Here is a 4911-nt window from a genome sequence, read left to right on the forward strand (position 1 = left end):
GAAAAAAAAAACCCACGGCGCTCTCTCCCTGGCCGCTGTTTTGGCGGGGGAGGGGGGCTGGAGAATGGGCTCATCAGCCTGGCTTCTGTGGTCCAATGACACGGTTTGGTTTGATTTGGCTGTACAGAGACCCCTGACTTGGGAGGGGAGGGGGGAGTGGTGCCCCCTCCTCCCTCCATTCCATTACTCTTTGCTTGCTACTTTTCACTTGCCCCCACCTCCCACCCTCAGCCCTGTGACCTGAATGTGTGCCCCACCGTCATTGTCCTGAGTTGAATGTCCCTTTGTGGAGGAGGGGAAGGTGGGGGAGATGTCCATTCACGAGGGGGCAGATGGACGGAGCCCTGGGCCCGCCCCACCCGCTCACGTGGAGCCCAGTGGGACTTGCATTTTTTTTCACTTTGGTTCTTGCACATTTCAGGCTGAGAGGCGTTTGCATGGAGTTGTGCGCAGCCTGTGTGTGTGCCCTGGCACAAGTCCACCTACCCATGTGTGGAGGGAAGCATGTATGTGTACAGGTGTGACCTACCACATGTGTGTGCGGGGAGGCATGCGCACACAGGTGCATGTAACCTGCTTGGGCATCAGCACATGCCTGCACACTGGTGTGGAAGAGCTTTGAGTGTGAGAACGTGCGTAATGTGTGTGTGTAGACATATGTAGCTGCGAGACTCATAGGTATGTGGGCCACGTGTGGACGGGTGTACGTGGAGGTGTGTGTGGACTGCTATGTGTGCACATGGATGTAGACCCAGGCGTGTGGGAGTGCCTGCGTGTGTGTGTGTGTTCCATTGTCCCTGCACCGCTCACTCTGGCTGCCCTCCCAAGTCCCCACCCCCACAGTCCTCTCAAAGCTCACAGCACGTCGATGCCCCACCCCCCAGCTGCATGCACCTCGCTGCTCTGTCCATCAGTGTGTGCTTGACCAAGAGAAAACTAAGTCGTCTGGGGGGACCCCTGTACCTGGTCCCCCCAGTCCTTGCCCACTGTGCTGTGTTACTCGCATGGGGGCTTTCTCTCCCGCCCCTTCCACAATATGCTGTTTCCCCAGGAGCTTCAGGCCCAAGGCTCTGAGAGGGGTCCCAGGCAGAGCTCCGCACCCCGCACCCTGCCCCATCCACCCCGTAGGGCCCGTGTTGGTGTAGCAGTGATGGCTTCTGTGGATATTCTGTGATCTCTGTCAGTGTAACTTGACAATTTCTAAATGGAAAAGGGTTGCTGTGTTTTCTCTGTCTCTCTTTTTTAATGTCCTTTTTCTTCTCCCCACTTCCCCGCTCTCTTTCCTTTTCGGTTTTCCTAGCCAAATGTTTGGGTCTTAAATAAAACTTGTTTCTTTTTCCTCTCCTGGATGTCCTTCTTAGAGGCTCTGTCTTGTTATTTCTTAGCTTCACCCTGGAAGGTGCTGGGTTGGGTGGGGCGGAGGATGGAGATCCCCGGCAGCCAACTGCCCTGCAGCTTAGCAGGCACTAGGGAGGAGGGACAGAAATGCCTATGGCGCTGCTGCTGCCCCCAAGGACCCTGTGAACGGGCATCGTGGGGGCTGATGAAGAGGAACGCCACTAACTCTTACGGGTGCCGGCTCTCGGGCTAGGTGCTTCACCACCATCAGCGAGGTCACTACTGGCATTACTTACACCTGCAAGTGACAAAGCCAGAGACATTAGGTGTCTGGTTCAGAGTCATACAACTAGTAAGATGCAGAGTCGGGATTTGAATCCAGTTCTGCCACAAACTCAATGCTTTCCCCCCCCAAAAAGACCCTGAGTCGGGTCTCAGCCTCCTGCCCTTTGGATGGGATGACACATCATGGTATCTGTCCATCCTTTCAAGAGCAGCAGATTACAAGCTTTTTTTTTTTTTTTAAACCATAACTCATGGTAAGAAATACATTTTTCATCTCAACGATTTAAACATGTACACACACAGACTCCCATATATTTAGTGAAACAGCATGTACTATATAATGGACTTTGGTATTTTCTGTTAAATTCTAAGCATTTTGGTCACAACCCACTGAATTGATATTTTATGACCTTCTGATGTGTTAAAATCCACAGTTTGAAAAATATTTGCCTGAGGATCTAGTTTCAGCCCCTATCATATGATGTTGCATTTTTGCTTTCTCCTCCTCGAAGGCCTACTGGCCCAATGACCCTCTGAAATGAGAGACGTGTCCTTGGTTCTAGCTGGGTGGGGGCCCTAGACCCTGACCCTATAGCCAGCAAGCTGCCAAACCCTTCCAGGTTACCACATCAGAGTCCAACCCACCCTACCATTGAAAAATCCTGATGGTATTTTTCAGATTTTCCTGGAATTCTGAAGGCTGTGCCACTGTCCCAGTATATTCTAAGGGTCCTTGAGGCTACCCTTCTAGGCATTCTCCTGTTCGAGTAGTTTCCTTTACTCTCTCCCCAAACACCATCCCTTCCATACTGTGAAGTAATGACAGTGTCCTGGAGCCCATAGTCTCCCAGGCCTCACTGGAGCCCCCGTTGTACTTTCTTCCTCTAAAAGTCAATTTTGCCTTTTTGGAGACAGAGGTTGAGGATCTGCTCGCTGTCTGCAGGGAATGCCCATGCCAAGAGTCACCCACCTGCCAAGCACCCCTTCAGACAGACTCTCAGACAGCCGGATCTCATCCTTTAGGTCCTTTTAAAAATGCCAGCAGATCTTACCTTCTCTCTCCCATCCTGTTCCCAGAATGCTGTAAGAGTAGCCAAAAAACCCCTCATCTCCCAGAATCACCCCATTCATTGATAGTTCAAGTGCAAGTAACAAAGGGGGCCATCAAATGCATATGAGGAATTATGCCAGACGCTTCATTCATCCTTCAAATGCCCACAAAACGTCTGCTCCTTGCAGGGAACTGCTCTTCTACTCGTTGGGACCACGGTCAGCTCCTAGTGGGGAAGCCAGCCTAAACGTGAGAATGAAATGCCTGGGCAGAGTCACGACAGACAGTGAATTAGTGCCGCAGGGAAGTAGGTCTGCAATGGTTGTGGCAGTGAGTGATGAGGACCACCTCAGAGAGGGTAACCAGGCCCTGAGGTCACGTTGAATGGAGACCCTAAGAATAAGTGGCTATGTGGGAGCTAGGGGCTGAGTGTCCCAAGCAGAAGGCCCTGAGGTGAGAAGTAACCTGTGAGTTACAGAAAATGAAAAGAGTGAGGGGGAAGGGGACACGCCATGAGATCAAAGGGGTGAGCAGGAGCCCCGTCATAGGAGGTCTTGGTTAAGGATGTGGTTAAGGAAGATGGATTTCTTCGTGGAGCTGTGGAAACTAATTGGAGGGTTTAGGTAAGACAGCGACGTGATCTGACACCATTTCAGAGGTTACCTCTGGCTGCGGTGTGGAGAAGAGATGGCGGGGCGGGGCGGGAGTAAGTGCAGAGCCATCACTTAGGGGCAGGTGCTCATGACGGCGCCTCACTCAAAGCTAACAATCCTGTGGCTGAGGAAAGGGAATCGGAGTCTCAGAGACATTGTAGCTATGCAGTGATAGAGCCAGAATTCAAACCCAGGGCTTAACTCCTCTTAATAGTCACGCTATTTAAATGCTTTATAATACTCGTCACGACCATGTACTAAGTATTTGTTTAATCCTCACGACATGGCTGAAGGTATGATTACTTCCATTTTACTGATGGGGAAGAATGCTTGAGCAAAGCAAGGATTTCAGTGATATCAGGCTGGCCTCCTAAATGAGTTGGATCCTAAATGCTAGAAGAAAAAGAATTGCTTTAAAAATGGAGACCAGAGAGGCCCTCATCTTTTCTCCCTCACTGTCTGCACATCTCTGAGTTCCCTGAGCATTTTATTCCTCTTTGATCTCTGAGTGGCTTAAGTGTGGAACTCACAGGGCGACTGAGTACAGTCCACAGTGCTGGGGCCTTGGGCCCACGGCCACCATGCCCATTAGTCCTGGGTCTCTTGCATTTTCATAGGAATTTTAAGATTAGCTTGTCGATTTCTGCCCCCCCAAAAACAAAAAGATGGGATTTTAATAGAGATTGCATTGAATTTAAGGAACCAATTAAAAGTTGGTTCTGGAACTCTTTTTTTCTTGGTCAGTTTAGCTACTGTTTGCTTCATTTACAACATTTTTTGTTATTTTTATAGTGGTTGCTCTGGAGATTTATAATTAACATTTTAATGTAAAGCACTATAGTTTGGATTAATACTAACTTATTATTTTTTTTTTATGCCTACAGCACCTGGTCTTCCTGAGCAGTCTCCCATCCAAGTACTAACCAGGCCCAACCCTACTTAGCTTCCGAGATCAGACAGGATTGGGCATGTTCAGGGCCGCGTGGCCGTAGAATACTAAGAATATACAAAAACTTTGCTTTGTTATAGCTCCAGTCTCTCCCTCACTCCTTCATACCATTAGTGTCATGCAAATCCCACCATTATACATTATAGGCCTATCAACACAGTTTTGTAATTATTGCTTCATGCAGTTGCCTTTTAAAGATAAAAAGACAAAAAGAAAAGAATTATAAACAAAAATGTTTACACTGTCTTTCATTAATACCTAAGTAGTTACCTTTACTGGTGTTTTCTGTGTGGACTGTTACCATCTAGTGTACTTCCATTTCAGCTTGCAGACTCCCTTTAGTGTTTCTTATAGGGTATGTCTGCTAATGACAAATTCTGGGTTTTGGTTTGTTTGTTTTTACCGGTGATGTCTTCATTTCTCCATTATTTTTGAAGGAGAGCACAGGGTTTTGATCCATTCTTATCCAAAGCCTGCTACAGTCTAGAAAAGGTGGCCCAGTGGGCAGGTAATCCTGTCCTTATGCCCTTTCTCTGGGCTTCGATTTATCCTACCTCCACCACTTACTGTGTGACTTTGACAAGTAACGTCCGCTCTCTGTGCCTTAGTTTTCTCCTATAGAAAATGGAGATAAC

The 4911-nt window shown here is 48.4% G+C and overlaps 1 pseudogene; it reads right to left on the reverse strand.

The window, feature by feature from the left end:
• Positions 1–4202: 4202 nt before the first annotated feature.
• LOC112473330 lies at positions 4203–4321 on the reverse strand (annotated as a pseudogene).
• Between the last annotated feature and the right edge of the window lie 590 nt (positions 4322–4911).

Source organism: Pteropus alecto, unplaced genomic scaffold, assembly GCF_000325575.1.
Source record: "Pteropus alecto unplaced genomic scaffold, ASM32557v1 scaffold98, whole genome shotgun sequence".
Taxonomy (NCBI): Eukaryota; Metazoa; Chordata; class Mammalia; order Chiroptera; family Pteropodidae; genus Pteropus; species Pteropus alecto.